The sequence below is a fragment of the Salmo salar genome, chromosome ssa01, assembly GCF_905237065.1.
Source record: "Salmo salar chromosome ssa01, Ssal_v3.1, whole genome shotgun sequence".
Classification (NCBI taxonomy): Eukaryota; Metazoa; Chordata; class Actinopteri; order Salmoniformes; family Salmonidae; genus Salmo; species Salmo salar.
The window spans coordinates 47,402,971-47,427,107 of NC_059442.1; the positions used below are offsets into that span (position 1 = coordinate 47,402,971).

At 42.2% G+C, this 24,137-nt stretch overlaps 1 protein-coding gene across 5 annotated transcripts in view; it reads left to right on the top strand.

Annotated features, from left to right (window-relative positions):
* LOC106602955 (protein Smaug homolog 1) overlaps positions 1-24,137 on the top strand; it is a 92,396-nt gene that overhangs the window by 22,106 nt on the left and 46,153 nt on the right. Inside the window, exon 1 of one of the 5 annotated variants that reach the window (XM_014196040.2) lies at positions 19,930-20,183. The exons of the other annotated variants lie outside the window; for them this stretch is intronic. The gene's annotated coding sequence lies outside the window, so the exon portion shown is untranslated. Of the gene's footprint in view, positions 1-19,929; positions 20,184-24,137 lie in introns of those variants that run through there. 5 annotated transcript variants of the gene reach the window in all.

Sequence of the window (24,137 nt, forward strand, 5' to 3'; positions counted from 1 at the left end):
GGCTATCTACTGAGAATATTGGAAAATGTGCTTTCACTGAAAAGCTATTTTAAAATCGGACATATCGAGTGCATAGAGGAGTTCTGTATCTATAATTCTTAAAATAATTGTTATGCTTTTTGTGAACGTTTATCGTGAGTAATTTAGTAAATTCACCGGCAGTGTTCGGTGGGAATGCTAGTCACATGCTAGTCACATGCTAATGTAAAAAGCTGGTTTTTGATATAAATATGAACTTGATTGAACAAAACATGCATGTATTGTATAACATAATGTCCTAGGAGTGTCATCTGATGAAGATCATCAAAGGTTAGTGCTGCATTTAGCTGTGGTTTTGTTTTTTGTGACATTATATGCTAGCTTGAAAAATGGGTGTCTGATTATTTCTGGCTGGGTACTCTGCTGACATAATCTAATGTTTTGCTTTCGTTGTAAAGCCTTTTTGAAATTGGACAGTGTGGTTAGATTAACGAGAGTCTTATCTTTAAAATGGTGTAAAATAGTCATATGTTTGAAAAATTGAAGGTTTTGCATTTTTGAGGAATTTGAATAACGCGCCACGGGATTACACAAGCGTCCCACCTAGCCCATAGAGGTTAAAGTCCTAAACTACCCTAGATCCACCAGAGAGTCAAGATCTAGTTTTGTAGTCTATCCCAAAAAATGGGGGACGGACTAGTGCAACCTTGAGAGTTAACCATCTCTGTGAACGGGCTTGGTGTGTCATATTTTTACATTTTAACAGTGAAGTCGGGTAGGTTGGATGTTTTTTTTCAGCAGAGCTTTGTAAACAAAATGGAGTGAGGAAGTGATCTATGCGACTTTTAGTGGTGACGGTGGACAGGAGTGGGGAGAGCAGAGGATATGATACCCCACAAGACATGCCACAAGTCTCTTCACAGTCCCAAAGTCCAGAACGGACTATGGGAGGCACACAGTACTACATAGAGCCATGACTACATGGAACTCTATTCCACATCAAGTAACTGACTCAAGCAGTAAAATTAGATTTAAAAAACACCTTATGGAACAGCGGTTACTGTGAAGCAACACAAACATTGGCACACACACACACGATAACATATGCACTATACATACACATGGATTTGGTACTGTAGATAGTGGTGGAGTATGGGCCTGAGGCCACACGGTGTGTTGTGAATGTAATGTTTTTTAAAATTGTATAAACTGTCTTAATTTTGCTGGACCCCAGGAAGAGTAGCTTCTGCATTGCCAGCAGCTAATGGGGATCCATAATAAATACAAATGAGTTGACTTTGGCTCTTTCTCATTGTTTCTTGATTCCTTGCATCCTCTCGCCGCCTTTCTGAAAACGCACTTGAGAAGAAGTGGTAGCCCTTTACACTTGTACCCCTATACGGGTTGAAAATGTACAGAAACATGCTATAAATGACAGAGCTCAGGCTCTTTGCTTCACAGCACTGTATAGGTTTTGACTGAAAGCCGTTCTGAATTTGAGCACGTGACAAGAAGTTGCATCCATCCCTCCCGATAAGTGGGCAACTTCTGCAAAATGTTTTGTTTGTCTGAGTGGAAAATGTAAATTAAGATGACTCTATCTATCTATTGCACTTCACATTTCCATATCATAAAACTCATGTTATATACGGTGTCAGCCTTTATCACTGTTTGATTTACAGTTCCAAGATAACATTGCATCATACTCTGTGGTGTTCTGATAATGATGAGCCCATTTTTGTCTATTGTGAAGAAAATTCGCTGCGGAGAATGCACCTGAATGCACGCCTTTCTATGCGCACCAAAATTACGATCTGTTTCACTGAATTGCCCTGTGAAAGCCTAACACAATAAGATCATATTTTATAATCTTATTAGTCATGTTGGCAATAAAATAAGCTTTCAAATGACGCCCACCTGACCCAGATTGTGATTTTATAATGGGCTGTTTTTGGATTGTGTAAACAGTAATTGTGTGATGGTGGGGATGCAGGGCTGTGTTCTAAACAAAGCAACTACAGGTGTGCTTGCTATAGCTAGGAGAGCTAAAAAGCAAAACACCGTTATAGCAGAGGCGCAGGTAGAAATTGCTGTGTGGTTGGGCCTGAGTAAAAGTGACTGGGGCAACATTTTCCAGCAAAGTACCCAGACATCAGTGGTGTAGTTGTGGAGCATGGAAAAGTGGGTAATACTCTACATTGGCCAAAGACTTCCCAAACGGCCTGTCTGGCAAATGAAAGACACCGTGTGTGGAAACATTTGAGTTACCTAAAATAATGTAAATGCGAAATACATCCACCATGGTATCCAGAATTAAATAATAGGCCTAGCCCTTATGGCTGATATGTTAGGCAAAGGGACCAGATAAGCGCAGAGGTAAGAAAAGGAACCGCTTTTTGTGGTGGCGCAATACATGAGAACAGGATACTCTGAGTTCCTAACTTCACAGCAGCTGAAGGCTGATTCATCTCTGTATTGTGCGTTATGCTAGAGGATATTTATGGTTTACAAAAAAAGGTTTAGGCTATATTAAATGCCACACACCACGGTTTCCACATATTACTATTGTTGTAGGACTTTACTAGGCTAAAGTCTTTGCCACATGATTTCTGCAGGCCTAGGCTATTTTGTCTATAGGGGAAAAGGTGATCGCTACCGGATCGAGTCAGGGCCCTGGCCTAAACCTCATAGCATGTCCCTAAAGCTCTTCTATTGAGAAGCAAAATAAAGCAGCTAGGCTAAACTGTATAACTCATGAGACTTGGGAATAAATGTACAATTCTCATTATGAATGTGAATTCAGGAGTCAGAGAACAGAGTGGAGTGCGGAGCTGTCCGGTGCTGAAATCTTTGATCCGGCTTCGATGTGCTCAGCCAGCACCGGCCAAGCCGCATTACCTGCCTGTGTGGTGCTGAATAATATACGCATATGCTATGGTTTCACTCGCACTTTTCAAACCCATACTGCCAAATGTTTCACAGGAATTGTGTAGGCTACTTTGTACATGATTTCTCTTGTACTACATAACTGATATGGCGTATACCTCCAATACACTACTTTGATAAGATTCGGTGAGAAGTGAGTAAGTGCAATGTGCACTGAAAGAAAGTGGGTATACAGTGTATACCTGCATATAACCTCTGCTATACCAATGCCCAACATATTTAAGTGAAAATTAGTGTAATCACATAGCATAATTTAACACAGAACACAGGGTAAATGTGAACTTTATGTTAAGTGTATGTATATGTAATAAAGAAGCTGTAAAAACAAAAAAGCTGTATAGAACTTCAATAAGTGATGGGAATTCCTGACCTCCCCTGCTTTTGACACAGTTGCTGAATTAACACAGTTCATTCAGCATCCTTAACCAGGATATGATTGGTGATCACATGGGGCAAGCAGTGATTATGTTAGTGCAAAAGTCTTAGACCCTGGCAAACAGGCTGCTGCTGCTCTCATTATTCCATATTGATCCTCCTGGAACCAAGTGTGCAACTCAGTCAGCTGTCTGTCCAGGATGAGGAGTCTAGTGTTTTTGGGCAGCTGCTCTACACGATTTAGATTTTTTTGGGATACATACATGCATACATACACACATACATACATACATACATGCATGCATGCATGCATGCATACATACATACATACATACATGCATACACACACAGTACCAGTCAAAAGTTTGGACACACCTCGTCATTTAAGGTTTTTCTTTATTTTTACTATTTTCTACATTGTAAAATAAGTGAAGACATATAAACGATGAAATAAAACACATGGAATGATGTAATAACCACAAAAAGTTAAACATAAAATATTTTATATTTGAGATTCTTCAAAGTAGCCAAGCTTTGCCTTGATGAAAGCTTTGCATTCTCTCCAACCAGCTTCATGACCATTGGCAACGTCGGTCCGGGAATTAACACACATTATTCCGGAGCTAGCCAGCTGAAGAGTTCCGTCAGCCACTCGTGGGCTTTTCCTGAGCTAGCCAGCTGAAGTGTCTCATGGGCTACAATCACCTATCCTGACCCGCTTTACTGCCGATGCGGAGCCCCATCGGGCCTTCACGACTGGACCACCGACGTTATCTGCCCGAGGGAGTTATCCAACTGGCCCCTCCGTCGCGACGTAACCTGATCGCCCATCTGCGGCCCACTAATCGTTAGCGGTCTTATCGGCTGCGATCTGAATAGGTCTATCGGACACTTTTCTTGGGCCACTATAACTAACTATTTTGCCAACTTGGACTGGTCCCCCCTTCCACACGGAACCCCACTAACCCACAGACGGAAACGCACGAAGTGGCTAAAAACAGACCTCCCTCCATCTTCCACCAGCTTGCTACCTATGGCCCGGCTAGCTGTCTGAATCTCACTGGACCCTTTGATCACTCGACTAAGCATGCCTCTCCTCAATGTCAATATGCAATGTCCATTGCTGTTCTGGTTAGTGTTTATTGGCTTATTTCACTGTAGAGCCTCTAGCCCTGCTCATTATACCTTATCCAACCTCTCAGTTCCTCCACCCACACATGCTATGACATCTTCTGGTTTCAATGATGTTTCTAGAGACTATCTCTCTCATCATCACTAAATGCCTAGGTTTACCTCCTCTGTATTCACATCCCACCATACCTTTGTCTGTACATTATACCTTGAAGCTATTTTATCGCCCCCAGAAACCTGCTCCTTTTTCTCTCTATTCTGGACGTCACAGACAACCAATTCTTATAGCTCTTAGCCGTACCCTCATACTCATTCTTCTCTGCTCCTCTGGGGATGTAGTGGTGAATCCAGGCCCTGCAGTGCCTGGCTCCACTCCTACTCCCCAGGCGCTCTCTTTTTGATGACTTCTGTAACCGTAATAGCCTTGGTTTTATGCATGTTAACATTAGAAGCCTCCTCCCTAAGTTTGTTTTATTCACTGCTTTAGCACACACTGCCAACCCGGATGTCCTAGCTGTGTCTGAATCTTGGCTTAGGAAGTCCACCAAAAACTCTGAAATCTTCATCCCTAACTACAACGTTTTCAGACAAGATAGAACGACCAAAGGGGGTGGTGTTGCAATCTACTGCAGAGATATCCTGCAGAGATCTGTTCTGCTATCCAGGTCTGTACCCAAACAATTTGAACTTGTACTTTTAAAAATCCACCTCTCCAAAAACAAGTCTCTCACCGTCGCCGCCTGCTATAGACCCCCCTCGGCCCCTAGCTGTGCTCTGGACACCATATGTGAACTGATTGCCCCCCATCTATCTTCATAGCTCGTGCTACTAGGTGACCTAAACTGGGACATACTTAACACCCCAGCCATCCTACAATCCAAGCTTGATGCCCTCAATCTCACACAAATTATTAATAAACCCACCAGGTACAACCCCAAAGCCGCAAACACTGGCACCCTCATAGATATCATCCTAACCAACGTGCCCTCTAAATACACCTCTGCTGTTTTCAACCAAGATCTCAGCGATCACTGCCTCATTGCCTGCACCCGTAATGGTTCAGCGGTCAAACGACCTCCACTCATCACTGTCAAACGCTCTCTGAAACATTTCAACGAGCAAGCCTTAATAATCGACTTGGCCCTGGTATCCTGGAAGGATATTGACCTCATCCCGTCAGTAGAGGATGCCTGGTTATTTTTTTTAAATGCCTTCCTCACCATCTTAAATAAGCATGCCCCTTTCAAGAAATTTAGAACCAGGAACAGATATAGCCCTTGGTTCTCCCCAGACCTGACTGCCCTTAACCAACACAAAAATATCCTGTGGCGTTCTGCATTAGCATCGAACTGCCCCCGCGATATGCAACTTTTCAAAGAAGTTAGAAACCAATACACACAGGCAGTTAGAAACGCCAAGGCTAGCTTTTTTAAACAGAAATTTGCTTCCTGCAACTCAAACTCTAAAAAGTTCTGGGACACTGTAAAGTCCATGGAGAATAAGAACACCTCCTCCCAACTGCCCACTGCACTGAGGATAGGAAACTCTGTCAGCACCGATAAGCCCTCTATAATTGAGAATTTCAATAAGCATTTTTCTACGGCTGGCCATGATTTCCACCTAACTACCCCTACTGCATTCAACAGCACTGCACCCCCCCACAGCTACTCGCCCAAGCCTCCCCCATTTCTCCTTCTCTCAAATCCATTCAGCTGATGTTCTGAAAGAGCTGCAAAATCTGGACCCCTACAAATCAGCTGGGCTTGTCAATCTGGACCCTTTCTTTGTAAAATTATCTGTGTCACAAAAAACAAAACCACAGCTAAATACAGCACTAACCTTTGATCTTCATCAGATGACACTCCTAGGACATTATGTTATACAATACATGCATGTTTTGTTCAATCAAGTTCATATTTATATCAAAAAACAGCTTTTTACATTAGCATGTGACTAGCATGTGACTAGCATTCCCACCGAACACTGCCGGTGAATTTACTAAATTACTCACGATAAACGTTCACAAAAAACATAATTATTTTAAGAATTATAGATACAGAACTCCTTTATGCAATCGCGGTGTCCGATTTTAAAATAGCTTTTCGGTGAAAGCACATTTTGCAATATTCTGAGTAAATAGCCCGGCCATCATGGCTAGCTATTTTGACACCCACCAAGTTTGGTACTCACCAAACTCAGATTTACTATAAGAAAAATTGGATTACCTTTGCTGTTCTTCGTCAGAATGCACTCCCAGGACTTCTACTTCAATAACAAATGTTGGTTTGGTTCCAAATAATCCATAGTTATATCCAAATAGCGGCGTTTTGTTGTGCGTTCAAGACACTATCCGAAGGGTGACGCGCCCGGCGCGTTTCGTGACAAAAAATGTCAAAATATTCCATTACCGTACTTCGAAGCATGTCAAACGCTGTTTAAAATCAATTTTTATGTGATTTTTCTCGGAAAAAAGCGATAATATTCCGACCGGGAGTCGTTGTTTTCGTTCAAAGACTGAAAATGTAAACATGGAGTCGTCTCGTGCACGCGCGCACCAGTCTCATTGTTCTCAGATCGACCACTTAGCAAATGCGCTAATGTTTTTCAGCCATGGCCTGCAAAGTCATCATTCAACGTTCTGGCGCCTTCTGAGAGCCTATGGGAGCGTTAGAAAATGTCACGTTACAGCAGAGATCTTTTGTTTTGGATAGAGATGATCAAGAAGGCCAAGAAATGGTCAGAGGGCGCTTCCTGTTTGGAATCTTCTCAGGTTTTGGCCTGCCATATGAGTTCTGTTATACTCACAGACACCATTCAAACAGTTTTAGAAACTTTGGAGTGTTTTCTATCCAAAGCTAATAATTATATGCATATTCTAGTTTCTGGGCAGGAGTAATAATCAGATTAAATCGGGTACGTTTTTTATCCGGCCGTGAAAATACTGCCCCCTATCCATAACAAGTTAATGCGTTTGAGCCAATCAGTTGTGTTGTGACGTGACAAGGTAGGGGTGGTATACAGAAGATGGCCCTATTTGCTAAAAGACCAAGCCCATATTATGGTAAGAACAGCTCAAATAAGCAAAGAAAAACAGTCCATTACTTTAAGTCATAAAGGTCAGTCAATCTGGAACATTTTCTTGAAGTGCAGTCGCAAAAACCATCAAGCACTATGATGAGAGCCAGTTTCATGAGGACCGCCACAGGAAAGGAAGACCCAGAGTTACCTTTGCTGCACAGGATAAGTTCATTAGAGTTACCAGTAGTGATGTACCGGTATGAAATTGTTGGCTGAAACCGATATCCATTATTTTCCTTGCCAAATGTACCGATAACCGATATTTACAATTTTAGCAGCCTTTTAATCATTCTAGTACAGTGAAATAGTTAACACACACACACACGGACGTAGCGGTCTAAGGCACTGCATCTCAGTGCAAGAGGTGTCACTATAGTCCCTGGTTCGAAGCCAGGCTGTATCACATCCGGCCGTGATTGTGCGCCGCACTATGGGACTCCCAATCAGCCCAGTGTCGTCCGGGCCGTCATTGTAAATTATAATTTGTTCTTAACTGACTTGCCTAGTTAAATGAAGGTTACACACACACACACACTACACTGACCAAAAATTTATTTTGTTGGCATTTATGCATGTCCCCGTTACCAGTAAAACATAATCAAAACATTTCTTTCACTTACTTTGCTTTGCTGTTTCGTTGTTCAGTTTCATTCTCAACCAGGATTTCTATGGAACGCCGTTTGGGTCTTTGCGTGTCAAAAAAGATACACGTCAAATAACACATCTGTTTCAGTAGCTATAGTTAGCTAGCTAACTAAATAGCTAGGTGTCATCTAAAATAACCCTAATTTATAAGACCGTTCTTATTTGATGAGTGGTGGTCGGACCCATCTATGTGAAGCTAGCCACAATAAGGATTAGCCATAAGTGGACTTTGCGGTTAGCCTTCAAAATAAAAGTATCGCATAATTATATTTATGAATTTGCATTACTGTCAATGACTTTTATTTTGAAGGCAAATTCCACTATTGTGCCTAATCCTTATTGTGGCTAGCTTCACAACACAACCCGGTGCGGTCGAGCCTCACTAGCCAGATGAAGCTAGCTGGCTGCTTATAACGTTAGCTTTGGGCAACAGGGTTAAGTTGCTGACTCGCTATTTATTTTAATAAACTGAAGTTCAATAGGCGAACAACAAGTGGCAACCTAGCTAATACTTACTAACAAGGATTCCTAAATCATTGCTAAGAATAATGAAAATGACTGCAGGTTCTACTGGTCATTGCTTTCAGGCTGGTTGTATTGGTGCCAGCTAAGTACCAAGCTAAAGCTAGCTACCCCAGAAGTTGCGGTTGAACAAATGATGCTGTATTACCAACGCGGAATTGTAAACACATTGTTCGTGGCCGGTGTTTCCTTGTTTGCAAACTTTTTTTGTACAGCTTTGACAGTGCTACTATCTTTTTTGACACGCAAAGACCCAAACGGCGTTCCATAGTATGCATGTTGTGAAGCTAATAGCAGTGACGCTATTACTGTGCAACTGCGGTAGGGCAACATCTGAAAAATAGCGCACTTGATAGTGTGTACCGGTGCTCGACCAGTCGTGAAAGCCAACATCACCCACGAAAGAGAACGGTTGACTGTCAAGGGCAATGAATTCCATTATCTTGGCTTTAATGGATTTCGCCTTTGAGTTGTCTCACTGAAATACTGTTACTCTTTTTCAAATGATTGCTCTACTTGTTGACTGCTCGATCCACACAGAAGATATTGTGGGCTAGTTTAGGAATACTGTGTTGCACATATAGTATATAATTTTATGTAGCGTCATTACAACATATACAGTTGAAGTGGGAAGTTACATACGTACACTTAGGTTGGAGTCATTAAAACTTGTTTTTCAACCACTCTAAAAATGTCTTATTAACAAACTATAGTTTTGGCACGTCAGTGAAGACATCTACTTTCTGCATGACACAAGTAATTTTTCCAACAATTGTTTACGGACAGATTATTTCACTTATTCACTGTATCACAATTCCAGTGGGTCAGAAGTTTACATACACTTAGTTGACTGTGCCTTTAATACAGCTTGGAAAATTCCAGAAAATGATGTCATGGCTTTAGAAGATTCAGTTAGGCTAATTGACATCATTTGAGTCAATTGGAGGTGTACCCGTGGATGTTTTTCAAGGCCTACCTTCAAATTCAGTGCCTCTTTGCTTGACATCTCGGGAAAATAAAAATAAATCAGCCAAGACCTCAGAAAAAGAATTGTAGACCTCCACAAGTCAGGTTCATCCTTGGGAGCAGTTTCCAAACATCTGAAGGTACCATGTTCATCTGTACAAACAATAGTATACAAGTATAAACACCATGGAACCACGCAGTCTTCATACCGCTCAGGAATGAGAAATTAAGGTACTTTGGTGCGAAAAGTGCAAATCAATCCCAGAACAACAGCAAAGGACTTTGTGAAGATGCTGGAGGAAGCAACAGGTACAAAAGTATCTATATCCACAGTCAAACGAGTCCTACTTCGACATAACCTGAAAGGCCACTCAGCAAGTAAGAAGCCACTGCTCCAAAACCACCATAAAAAAGCCAGACTACGGTTTACAACTTCACATGGGGACGAAGATGAAAAAGCATGTGTGAGCAAGGAGGCCTACAAACCTGACTCAGTTACACCAGCTCTGTCAGGAGGAATGGGCCAAAATTCACCCAACTTATTGTGGGAAGCTTGTGGAAGGCTACCCGGAACGTTTGACCCAAGTTAAACAATTTAATGCTACCAAATACTAATTGAGTGTATGTAAACTTCTGACCCACTGGGAATGTGATGAAAGAAATAAAACATTCTCTACTATTGTTCTGACATTTCACATTGTTAAAATAAAGTGGTGATCCTAACTGACCTAAGACAGGATATTTTACCTACGTTATAGGTATGCACGTCAGCTTTGACATCGGTTTTGCACATCGGGGGCGTTAAACTAGACATCGGCCGATTCCGATATGGTTACCGATATATCGTGCTTCTCTCGTTACGAGCCTCAGAAATTGCAGCCCAAATAAATGCTTCACAGAGTTCAAATAAGACACATCTCAACATCAACTGTTCAGAGGAGACTGCGTGAATCAGGCCTTCATGGTTGAAGTGCTGCAAAGAAACCACTACTTAAGGACACCATTAACAAGAAGAGACTTGTTTGGGCCCAGAAACATGAGCAATGGACATTAGACCGGTGGAAGTCTGTCCTTTGGTCTGTTGAGTCCAAATTTGAGAATTTAGGTTCCAACCGCCATGTGGCGGTGCTTTGCTGGTGATACTGTCGGTGATTCTTTAGAATTCAAGGCACACTTAATTTATTTAACTAGGCAAGTCAGTTAACCTGTTAGGGCTAGGGGGCAGTATTGACACGGCTGGATAAAAAACATACCCGATTTAATCTGGTTACCACTCCTACCCAGTAACTAGAATATGCATATACTTATTACATATGGATAGAAAACACCCTAAAGTTTCTAAAACTGTTTGAATGGTGTCTGTGAGTATAACAGAACTCAAATGGCAGGTCAAAACCTGAGAGATTCCTTTACAGGAAGTGGCCTGTCTGACCATTTCTTGAACTTCTTTAACATCTCTATCTTTTACTAAGGATCTCTGCTCTAACGTGACACTTCCTACGTCGTCCATAGGCGCTCAGAGCCTGGGGAAAAAAAAGAATGTCGTCATCCCAGCCCCAGGCTGAAACACATTATCGCCTTTCTCAAGTGGCCGATCAAGGGACACTGGGCTTAGGCGCGTGACCCGACCGCCCCCGCCTTTGTGATTTCTTTTCCTCTGTTTGCCGAAAAGGAGATTCCCTGTCGGAATATTATCGCTTTTCTACGAGAAAAATGGCGTAAAAATTGATTTTAAACAGCGGTTGACATGCTTCGAAGTACGGTAATGGAATATTTAGAATTTTTTTGTCACGAATTGCGCCATGCGCACGACCCTTCTTTACCATTTCGGATAGTGTCTGGAACGCACTAACAAAACGCCGCTATTCGGATATAACGATGGATTATTTTGGACCAAACCAACATTTGTTATTGAAGTAGCAGTCCTGGGAGTGCATTCTGACGAAGACAACAAAAGGTAATCAAACTTTTATAATAGTAAATATGATTATGGTGAGTGCTAAACTTGCCGGGTGTCTAAATAGCTAGCCTGTGATGCCTGGGCTATGTACTTAGAATATTGCAAAATGTGCTTTCACCAAAAAGCTATTTTAAAATCGGACATATCGAGTGCATAGAGGAGGTCTGTATCTATAATTCTTAAAATAATTGTTATGGTTTTTGTGAACGTTTATCGTGAGTAATTTAGTAAAATGTTAGCGAATTCCCCGGAAGTATGCTAGTTCTGAACGTCACATGCTAATGTAAAAAGCTGGTTTTTGATATAAATATGAACTTGATTGAACAAAACATGCATGTATTGTATAACATAATGTCCTAGGGTTGTCATCTGATGAAGATCATCAAAGGTGAGTGCTGCATTTAGCTGTCTTCTGGGTTTTGGTGACATTATATGCTGGCTTGAAAAATGGGTGTCTGATTATTTCTGGCTTGGTACTCTGCTGACATAATCTAATGTTTTGCTTTCGTTGTAAAGCCTTTTTGAAATCGGACAGTGTGCTTAGATTAACGAGAGTCTTGTCTTTAAATAGCTGTAAAATAGTCATATGTTTGAGAAATTGAAGTAATAGGATTTTTAAGGTTTTGAAAATCGCGCCACAGGCTTCAAGTGGCTGTTACGTAGGTGGGACGAATTCGTCCCGCCTAGCCCAGAGAGGTTAAGAACAAATTCTTATTTACAATGACTGCCTACCCTGGCCAAACCTGGACGACGCTGGGCCAATTGTGCGCCGCCCTATGGGACTTCCAATCACGGCCGGTTGTGATACAGCCTGGATTCGAGCCAGGGACTGTAGTGACACCTCTTGCACTGAGATGCAGTGCCTTAGACCGCTGCGCCACTCGGGAGTCCTTAACCAGCATTGCTACCACAGCATTCTGCAGAGATACGCCATTCCATCTGGTTTGCGCTTAGTGGGACTGCATTTTTGTTTTTCAACAGGACAATGACCCAACTGTGTAAAGGCTATTTGACCAAGAAGGAGAGTGATGGAGTGCTGCATCAGATGATCTGGCCTCCACAATCACCAGACCTCAACCCAATTGTGACCGACCTCCTTAATTGGGTCTTGTGTAGCAAGTTGTGTTTTTTATGATGTATAAAAGCAGAGACAGCGCTATAAAATGGTATACACTGTATTTGAGGAACAATGGGAAAATAATTCTGCTTTGAAAGTTGATAAACTTGTAACCTCACTTTTGAGAAAATGGCCATTTGAATGTTTTGGAACCTACTGGAAAGCTCTTCTTTGTCTACCCCCATTCAGCATCATTCATACCCTCTTAAGCTTTAGCCCTCACCCAAACTCTGACCATTTTACTCGCCCAAGCAAGACTGGTTAGGCTGTTTTCAGGTTATCCAGAGCGTTGGTGATTGTAACTGTGCTGCTGGCAACAATTGAATTATGCTTCTTTGCTGAAGTTTACTGACACTGTCCATATTCAACGGGTGTTGAGCATTTGTAAATTCATCAGTTATTCTACGCTCAGGCACACTCAGACGAGTGCTCTGAAATCGGAGTAGATGGCCAGACTGAATTTATGAACGCACCCGAAATGGTAACTTGCATAGTGGAGTCTTTTGTTAAGACCGGTAGCTAGCTAGCTAGGTAAACAATGAACCATAATCCCAACTCATGGAACATTTTTGGCTAAATTTGAGTTGACCCACTTCTCCATGCACCACTACACTAATGGACACATGCATAGCATCATGTGCGTTGTCACTCTCTGGAAAAGCACTCTAGTCAGAAATGTTACAGGGGAAAAGGATGTATCACACTTTTACGTAAAGGGATACTACTTTTAGGTAGCAATGACGCGTTTCCGTTTCCTGTGTGGAAAGCGCGTCGTGAAAGTTTGTAGATCGTGACTGGATGAACAATAGGAGACCACACACACACGGAGACACACGCACTCGCACACAGAGAGCGAGAGAGAGGACGCAGGCCTGCCGGCTCAAGGGCTACTGACAGAAGCAGGTGTTTCCCACTTTGTTGTATGTCCAGCTGAGCTCAATAGATAGCCCGACGCTACTACTTCCAACACCCGGAACAGGATTAGAGGTCATAAATATAAATGGAACTTCAAGAAGGGAAACACACACACACACACACTTGCAGTGATGGCGCCAACACACGTACACTCTTAATTTGGCTCGACTGTTCTCTTAAGAGGCGGATAAGAGTTGTTAAGTGACTTCACTTATTCCTTTTAGCTCCCATTGGAACAAAGAGAGCCTCAACAGTGATGCATATGAGAATAACTTTTTAGCGTGTTCATTTGAGCATCCTAATTATTTATTCTGTTATGCGGATGCAGCCAACATATAGAAGGTTATAATGCTGTGGAAAGGTATGCGTCCCGTCCACATTGTGTGACTAAGGTAGCTATGACTTATGGCTTCCTGCTCGGCTTATGAGCCCTTCCACACAGCCAAGCACGTACCATCAACGTGCCTGTTTCCGTTGTTGAATGATTGAATGACACCTGCTTCTTGCTGCAAGGCAGTGCTTGAAGAGCTATCATGTTTCGCTCTCACTCCCACTCTTGGTCTCCCTCTTTGCTCCCCTTTCTCACAATCTCTACCTCTATTTCACAAATGGTCGGCCTCTCTCGCTCTCTCTCTCTCTGTGGGTGTGTGTGTGTTATATAGAAAGGGCCCTGTCCGGCTAATCATAACCTTTGTGACAGATGGGTTGGTCAGGGCTGAGGCCTTCAGCCTGGCTGCCTGGGCCAGGGCTGCAAGTCTTCTCTCTGTTCTCCTTCTCTCTTGCTCTTCCTCACTTCCTTTCTCTCCCTTTTTTGTTGTTCATTCATTCTCGCTTCTACCATAGTCTTTCCGTCCCTCCAGCTCCATCTTGTTCTATCTCTCCTGTCCCTTTTTAACCCATTTCATTCTGTCTTCTCGCTCTCCATCACCTTTTCCCACACCCTCCTTCCTCACCTTTTACCCGGATGTGAGGCCCTGGTTTTGGACCGGGGGGGGGGCCTGTCTGAGTACTATGATGAGTACATACACACACACACACACACACACACACACACACACACACACACTTAGGTTGGAGTCATTAAAACTAGTTTTTCAACCACTCCACAAATTTCGTGTTAACAAACTATAGTTTTGGCAAGTCGGTTAGGACATTACTTTGTACATGACACACGTAATTTTTCCAACATTATTGTTTACGGACATTATTTCACTTATGATTCACTGTATCCCAATTCCAGTGGGTCAGAAGTTTACATACACTAAGGTGACTGTGCCTCTTTGCTTGACATCATGAGAAAATCAAAAGAAATCAGCCAAGACCTCAGAAAAAAAAATTGTAGACCTCCACAAGTCTGGTTCATCCTTGGCAGCAATTTCCAAATGCCTGAAGGTACCACGTTCATCTGTACAAACAATAGTGCGCAAGTATAAACACCATGGGAGCACGCAGCAGTCATACCCCTCAGGAAGGAGACTCTTTCTGTCTCCTAGAGATGAACGTACTTTGGTGCGAAAAGTGCAAATCAATCCCATAACAACAGCAAAGGACCTTGTGAAGATACTGGAGGAAACAGGTACAAAAGTATCTATATCCACAGTCAAACGAGTCCTATATTGACATAACTTGAAGGCCGCTCAGCAAGGAAGAAGCCACTTCTCCAAAACCTCCATTACAAAAGTCAGACAACGTTTTGCAACTGCACATGGGGACAAAGATCGTGCTTTTTGGAGAAATGTCCTCTGGTCTGATGAAACAAAAATAGAACTGTTTGGCCATAATGACCATTGTTATGTTTGGAGGAAAACGGGGGAGGCTTGCAAACCGAACAACACCATCCCAACCGTGAAGCACGGGGGTGGCAGCATCATGTTGTGGGGGTGCTTTGCTGCAGGGTGCACTTCACAAAATAGGTGGCATCATGTGGAGGAAAATTATGTGGATATATTAAAGCAACATCTCAAGACATCAGTCGGGAAGTTAAAGCTTGCTCGCAAATGGGTCTTCCAAATGGACAATGACCCCAAGCATACTTCCAAAGCAAATGGCTTAAGGACAACGAAGTCAAGGTATTGGAGTCGCCATCACAAAGCCCTGACCTCAATCCTATAGAAAATGAGTGGGCAGAACTGAAAAATCATGTGTGAGCAAGGAGGCCTACAAACCTGACTGAGTTACACCAGCTCTGTCAGGAGGAATGGGCCAAAATTCACCCAACTTATTGTGGAAGGCTACCCAGAACGTTTGACCCAAGTTAAACAATTTAAAGGCAATGCTACTAAATACTAATTGAGTGTATGTAAACTTTTGACCCACTGGAAATGTGATGAAAGAAATATAAGCTGAAATAAATCACTCTATTATTCTGACATTTCACATTCTTAAAAAGGGGTGACCCTAACTGACCTAAGACAGGGAATTTTTACTAGGATTAAATGTCAGGAATTATGAAACTTGAGTTTAAATATATTTGGCTAAGGTGTATGTAAACTTCTGACTTCAACTGTGTGTGTGTATTACATACATAAATACATACATACATACATACATACATACATACATAGTGAAGGCACACGTGTGCATACCCACACACACTCACTCAGGATACTTTCGGGAGGCCAGCCCTGCCTGCTGCTATGCTTAAAACTGAGTCAGCCCAGTATGTTTGAACTGGTCTCGCACTCGCTTGCTCTCGTTCCCTCGCGCTCCCTCGCTCTCCCTCACACACTTTCAATATTCTTTAATGGCATGAATAACAACATTTTGCCAAAGCAATATTAGGAAAGTGTTCTTAATGTTTTGTACATCTAATACAAAAATGTAATAATGGTCAACGTTCAGAATCTAATTCATAAAAATAAAATTATAAAATGAAATTGATAGGTGGTATTTACAGTGCATTTGGAAAGTATTCAGTCCCCTTTTTCCACATTTTGTTACGTTACCGCCTTATTCTAAAAACATTTTTTCCCCTCAATCCCCCATAATGAGGAAGCAAAAACAGGTTTTTAGAAATGTTCAAAAATGTATTACATAAATGAGGTATGCATTTTTTTATTTCTAAGTGTTCAGACCACCTTTGCTATGAGACTCGAAATTGAGCTCAGGTGCATCCTGTTTCCATTGATCATCCTTGAGATGTTTCTACAAGTAGATGGCAGTCCACCTGTGGTAAATTGTGGTACAAATTGATTGGATATGGTTTGGAAAAGGCACACACCTGTCTATATAAGGTCCCACAGCTGATAGCTTGGTTTTTGCTCTAACATGCGCTATGAGGTCAAAGGAATTGTCTGTAAAGCTCCGAGACAGGATTGTGTCGAGGCACAGATCTTTTCTCCAGCATTGAAGGTCCCCAAGAACACAGTGGCCTCCATCATTCTTACATGGAAGAAGTTTGGAACCACCAAGACACTTCCTACAGCTGGCCAAACTGATCAATCGAGGAAGAAGGACCTTGGTCAGGGAAGTGACCAAGAACCTGATGGTCACTCTGACAGAGGTCCAGAGTTCTTCTGGGGAGATGAGAACCTTCCAGAAGGACAACCATCTCTGCAGCACTCCACCAATTAGGCCTTTATGGTAGAGTGGCCAGACGGAAGCCACTCCTTGGTAAAAGGCACGTCGGCCCGCTTGGAGTTTGCCAAAAGGCACCTAAAGGATTCAGTCCATGAGAAACAAGATTCTTTGGTCTGATGAAACGAAGACTGAACTCTTTGGCCTGAATGCCAAGTGTCACCTTTGGAGGAAACCTGGCACCATCCCGACGGTGAAGCATGGTGGTGGCAGCATCATAATGTGGGGATGTTTTTCCAGGGGCAGGGACTGGGATACTAGTCAGGATCGAGGGAAAGATGAACGGATCAAAGTACAGCGAGATCCTTGATGAAAACCTGCTCCAGAGCGCTCAACCTCAGACTGGGGTGAAGGTTCACCTTCCAACAGGACATTGGCCCGACGCACCCAGCCAAGACAATGCAGGAGTGGTTTCGGGACAAGGCTCTGAATGTCCTTGAGTGGCCCAGCCATGGCCTGAACTTGAACCCGATTTGAACATTTCTGGAGAGACCTGAAAATAGCTGTGCATTGACGCTCCCCATTCAACCTGACAGAGCTTGAGAGGATAAGCAGATAAGAATGGGAGAAACTCACCAAATACAGGTGTGCCAAGCTTGTGGCATCATACTCAAGAGGATTCGAGGCTGTAATCGCTGCCCACAGGTGCGTCAACAAAGTAAAGGGTATGAATATGTAACAGTATAGCTTCCCGTCCCTCTCTTCGCCCCAACCTGGGCTCGAACCAGGGACCCTCTGCACACATCAACAACAGTCACCCACGAAGCATCGTTACCCATCGCGCCACAAAAGCCGTGGCCCTTGCAGCGCAAGGGGAACAACTACTTAAGGTCGCAGAGCGAGTGACGTCACCGATTGAAACGCTATTAGCGCGCACCACCGCTAACTAGCTAGCCATTTCACATCGGTTACAAATATTTAATTTTTTCCCATAAACAGTTTTTGCTTTGTCTTTCTGGGGTATTGTGTGTAGATTGAGGGGAAAAATGTGATCCATTTTAGAATAAGGCTGTAACAAAATGTGGAAAAAGTCAAGGGATCTGATTTACTTCCCGAATGCACTATATATTGTCTATATACTGTAATGTTAATACATGAAGAAACTTGTGGCAAGTTGTGACATTGTGCTGCCAAGTCTATCACAAACCTTTCCCCCAAAAGTATACGTATTTTCTTTGTTTGATTGTTCTGTAAAATGTGTAGACATTTTCATTGTGAATTTGGGGAAGAAGAAAATAAAGTGTTCTTCACTTTCTATCTCTCCTGACACACAGTTATGACAGTGTGTGTCCTCTCTGGCCAGCTGTGTTTTTTGAAGGCGTCCTGTTTCAATTGCCAGACAATGATGACTAATTCTGTATAAGGTTTTCCTTTGTTTTGGGGTCTTTTATACAAGTTAAGTATTCCAGTGTTCGATAGCATCCCATCTTTCTCTGACCTTCAACCTCACTCTGCCAATTGTCGATGTCCACATTCTTATTACTCACCTCCAACTGTCTAAGTTTTACCCTTGGGGCCAGATAGTTCATGTTAATGTCAATCTAGGGTTTTTGTGCCAGTTTTGTTAAGGGGTCACTCTCTGGGCAGAGACATTTGTGACCAAAATGCTCTGGGCTTGTATGACCCTTCATTTGATTGGGCTAGGTGTACCCATAATTTGCATACCCTTTTTCAGTGGGCAGTAGAAGAGGAACCCTTCCATGTTCTGCCTTGCATGCTGGTTTGTAGAATTTCTTTGTACATTTACATTGTTTTTGCAAAATTCCAGCTGGAGTTTGTGGGTGTTTTTGTCCCATGATGTATATTTTGACTGTAATAGTGGGACTGATATTTCACTGCCCATACAGAAGGATTGGTTGGATAATGGAGTCAAATATTTTAAAACAGATTTTAAATGTGCGTATTGTAGACCTGCCAACCTGCACGTATTTTGCTTACCATGCACGCAATTTGAGGTCAAAGTACACTGGTACAAAAAACGACCCTAAAATGCACCAACATAGACTTCTAGTTGGCACATTGTAGTTTTTGAATCAACTGTTTGAAGCTGGAGCTGAGCCAAAACACTCTAGAGATCCACTTCCTCGTCCGTTGACACCACTGATGTGTGACACCGAACCCAAACCGGCTGCGCGCGTGCGGCCCATCGTGCATAAATGTTTTTGTCCCCCCACACCAAACGAGATCACGACACCAGTTTCAAATATCAAAACAAACTGAACCAATTATATTAATTTGGGGACAGGTCGCAAGCATTAAACATTTATGGCAATTTGGCTAGCTGGCACTTGCTAGCTAATGTGTCCTATTTAGCTAGCTTGCTGTTGCTAGAAGGTCGAGGGTTCGAGACCTGCTCCCTGCTGTTTCATTACAATACGTTGGATTTATCGAACGTATGCATCAAATTGTATGCGTAGACTTGACAGAAAGTAGCAAAATGTGAATGTTGAATTTTTGTTGCGCACATATATCCTGTAAAAAAAATGTGGGATAACATAAAAACAGTTTGACTGTAGAATTTCTTAACATTTTTTATTCATTTATTTTCCAAGTATATTATTTATTCGATGACGTCTACAAATTAATTGTTGAGAGCCTATAATATAATTTCCCTCAAATGCAGTTTGAGCAAAATGCTATAATAAATAGTCTAGATAGCAGAGTAGCTCTTTCAACAATGAGACCAATGTTGAGTAAGGTGGTCTTGATCGCGCTGTTGGGCCGGAACCAGCCCCGCCGAAAGCGAAGGTCTGTGTAGGTCCAGAGATGGTTAAAATCCCGAAAGCAGGCAGGGGAGTTCCACCGTCTCATTCAAGAGCTTCGACTGTTTGGAGAGGAATTCCGAAGTTACTTTCGTCTGGACCGAAGCCAGTTCGATCACCTGCTCCAGATGGTTGGAGCCAGGATCGCCCGGATTGATACCAACTACCGGGAGTCGATCAGCCCAGTTGAACGCCTGGCGGTTTATCTCAGGTAAGCTAAATTCAAGTACATTTTTAAAGCCTTTAATACCATAATTGATTGATATTTGATACATTGTTTTTATGTGCAACCTAGCTAGCTAAAGGGCTCTCTAGTTAATAGTCCATATTTGACATCAGATGTACTTTTACAGAATGTTCATTAGGACTATACCTTTTCCCAAAGTTGGTTTATAATCATTTTTTTATTATGCGCGCGCGCAGCCGGTTTGGGTTTCGTGTTAGGCGTCATTACGATGAAAGTAGTTAGCTACAGCGTTTAGTCTACTTTAACTTGCGCCTCGATCACACCTACAGTATCATTTCGCAAAATAGTACGCATAATCATCTGGATATGTGTTAAATAAAAGTTCAGTATTCACCTTCTGCTACCATTTAGGTCAAGCTGTCTATTCATACAATATGATGCTTATGTTTGACAAATCCGACACGTGCACCACACTGCAACTGCAACCCAATGCTGCAATGCAAACGCAGCATTCCATTGGAAATGAATGTACTTCTGGTGTACCAAAATGCATTGAAGCTGTCGGTGTGATCAAGGCATGAGAAAGAAAGTTATGTTACAGAAAGTTGTTAGGCCTACTACTCTTTATCAGTCTGTTAATTATCAGTTCTCGATCTGTCTGCTTGATATAGCTGTATGTCAACAGTAGGCTGCTAATGATGTGATAAGTCAGTTCACCAATGTCAACAAGGCATGTTGAATGAATGGTACCCTAGTAGTCAGACCTAACTTGATGGATTATGTCGGGATGGAGATCAGCAATAAGATCGTATAGGCCTAGTTCAGTAGGTTGATTCAGATTCCAAATAGCCTAGAGTAAACTAGACTACTACATTGCATCCAGTAACTTAATTATTCAAAATTTTCACACCAAACAAAATTAAGAATCCACTTTACGTTTTCACTAGAGTATCCAAAATAAGATGAATTAGAATAATCTTTACCCCTAAATTTAACCTAGAAGAATGTGTCATTGAATCCACCTCAATTTTATTTAGGATCAAACACAAGACTTCTGTGTTGGCTTACTTGGCTACATTGTTTGATATAATTTAAGACACTAGGTTCCAGGAAATGGCAGTTCGATTTTTCAAAATGTTCCGGAAGTTGACTGACCCCCTCAAACTCCCACCTACCCAACCTTAGGTCTACATCAGCACCACCATGTCAGAAAATCTTAGGGAGGCCCTGAGTGTACATTTTAAATGTGTTTCTAGTTAACTACTGATGAACAGCCTATTACCAACTACCTATAACAGTCTATAGTCTACCATTTCTACTGAGTTGGTCTTCTGCCAACATCATTTTTAGGCAAAAAAAGGTGCATTTGCCTATGATTTAAGCAGTGTGGGTGTTGTACACGCACCGTCGTGGGGCCGGTGTATCCGCGCTGAAGTGGTACTCATACAAATTCTTTAAGGTTGGCAGGTCTGCAATTGGCTTTTAGCAATGCTTTCACTGCCGCCGCATTCAAGGAAAAACAGTCTGCCTGCACTGTCCAAAGCGGCAAAGTAGCTAGCTAGCTAGCTACCATCTACCAAAATGGTTCTCACAGAAGTAGACTTGAACAGCAACGACACAGAACGTACTACATACAGTACATACTTCCCCTTCCGGGAACTCTCCCCTACCCAACCGTAGGCCTACATCAGCACCACCTTGTCATAAAATCCTAAGGTGAGCCCTGGGCAATGTTCCCTCTGCATAGCTCCCCCAGGACTGCTGCGCAGAAGAAATACCAGCCCGTGCAGAGATGCACGAGATTTGAATTTCGCTCAACTTTACTAGAGTTTTCCTAGTTAGTTTACACTATCAACATTTCCCTCTACTGTGGGAATTGTGATCAAATCAACATATTAGTCCCTTTCAATGCAACATACCGAAACAAATCCATCTATGCAAAACTTACCGGTAGTCCCTGATTTTGTTTTACACAGAGAGCATCAGAGGAGGACTCTTGCATTGACATGCATGAGTGGTCGAGAGTAGATGTGCTTGTTTTGAGATCAAAGCACAGAGATGCATAATAAAGCCCTTTTTATGGGGGAAAAAAATAATTCTGATTGGCTGGGCCTGGCTCCCAGCTGGCTGGGCCTATGCCCTCCCAGGCCCACCCATGGCTCCGCCCCTGCCCAGTCATGTAAAATCCATAGATTAGGGCCCAATGGGATGCATTTCTAAATGTTTTGATGGTAGGCCACTCTGGTAGGCCTACATTATGATCAAATAGCCACAGTAGCCTACTTAGCAACTGTTAAAACTGTAACTTAAAGCGGGTACAGCCTCAGTGTTCACAGTAAACATTTGCCAGAAGTTGCACTGTATTTTCACTCAGCAGACCTAAAATTTGCTAGGTGACCCAAAAAATTTAGGGAACATTGGCCCTGAGGTGTATTCATTCCACCGATCTGTTAAATTTTTTCTTAAACAGAAGCAAACGGAACAAAACGGGGAGGGACTTACCTGAATTTGTATGTCTTGAGTTTTAACTGTTGAGACTGATGATTAGACCCCTAATTTGTACATTTTAAAAGTATTTCTAGTTAGCTATTGAAGAGCAGCCAATTACCAAGTACCAACAACAGTCTATAACATGGGTGTCAAAACTCATTCCACGGATGGCCGAGTATTTGGAGGTTTTTGGTTTTTCTTTTCAATTAAGACCTAGGTAACTAGGTGAGGGGTGTTCCATACTAATTAATGACCTTAATTAATCAATAAAGTACATGGGTGGAGCGAAAAACCCCAGACACTCAGCCCTCCGTGGAATGAGTTTGACTCGTGATCTATAGTCTACCATTTCTACTGAGTCAGTCTTCTGCCAACATCATTATTAGGTTATAAAAGGTGCATTTGTCTATGATTTGAGCAATGGAGGTGTCGCTCGCGTGTTGTCATCGGTTCCGCGGGGCCGGGGGGTGCTGCTGCCACGCTGAAGTCGTACTTATAAAAATTCTTCACGTTTGGTAGATCCGGTTTTGTTTTCTTTATTGCTCTCCATGCTTTCTCTGCCAGTGTTTTGATAGCGACGTCGAACCACACTCATGCGCTGATGTTAAGAGCAAGGTATGTATAATTAGTGGTGTGCTCAATTTTGACCTCTCCAAGGTTGATGTGGTATTTATTTCCTTGTGATCCGGCTTTCTTTTGGAAAATCATAATTTTTGTTTTGCTCATTTTCACTGTCAGTGCCCAGTTTTGGCAGTCAACAAAAACGGGTCATCTGTTGTTGAGGAGCCCAGGAGCTGTAGATTGTTTCGGAAGCTCATCGGTATAGATATTAAAAAGTGTTTGCTGCTCAGTGTGACATCTCGCATCTCGGGGTTTCTGTGTTTTTGATTTGAAAGTTGCCTCAGGTTTTTCCTGACAGTGTTACATTCCCTGTCAAACCATTCTTGAAAATATTTTTAGTTTTTTCCACCCACACATTAATGCTGTCTCATGAGCTTTGTCACTGGTCTTTTTTATAAATATACAAATATGGAAGATTGAATACATACGGTTCCTGATTTGGAATTTTATTTTGGTTGACTCCAAAGATTTTTTTATATTTTTTTTAAGGTAAAGTGTGATCTGGCAGTAATCTGACAGGGCAAGTTGTGGAATGACTGTAAATGCATTAATATGTTCAGATGGAATGTCAGTTATGGAGCAGTCCAGCACACTGTCGCCTAGCACAGAGCTGTATGTGAATCTCCCCAATGAGTCACCCCTTGTCCTACCATTAACAATATATAGACTAAGGCCTTTGCAGAGCTGAAGTACCTCTCTCCAACTTTGTTAACCACGCTATCGTAACTCTTTCTGTGAATGGGGATTTTTGAATTGTAGAGAGGTCTTTCCAAATATATACGTTTCCTTCTGTCTTTGTAGTCCACCTCAACGCCAGCGGGCACATTTGTCTCCGCTCGCAGATCACTACTTAAACCAGACAAAGTA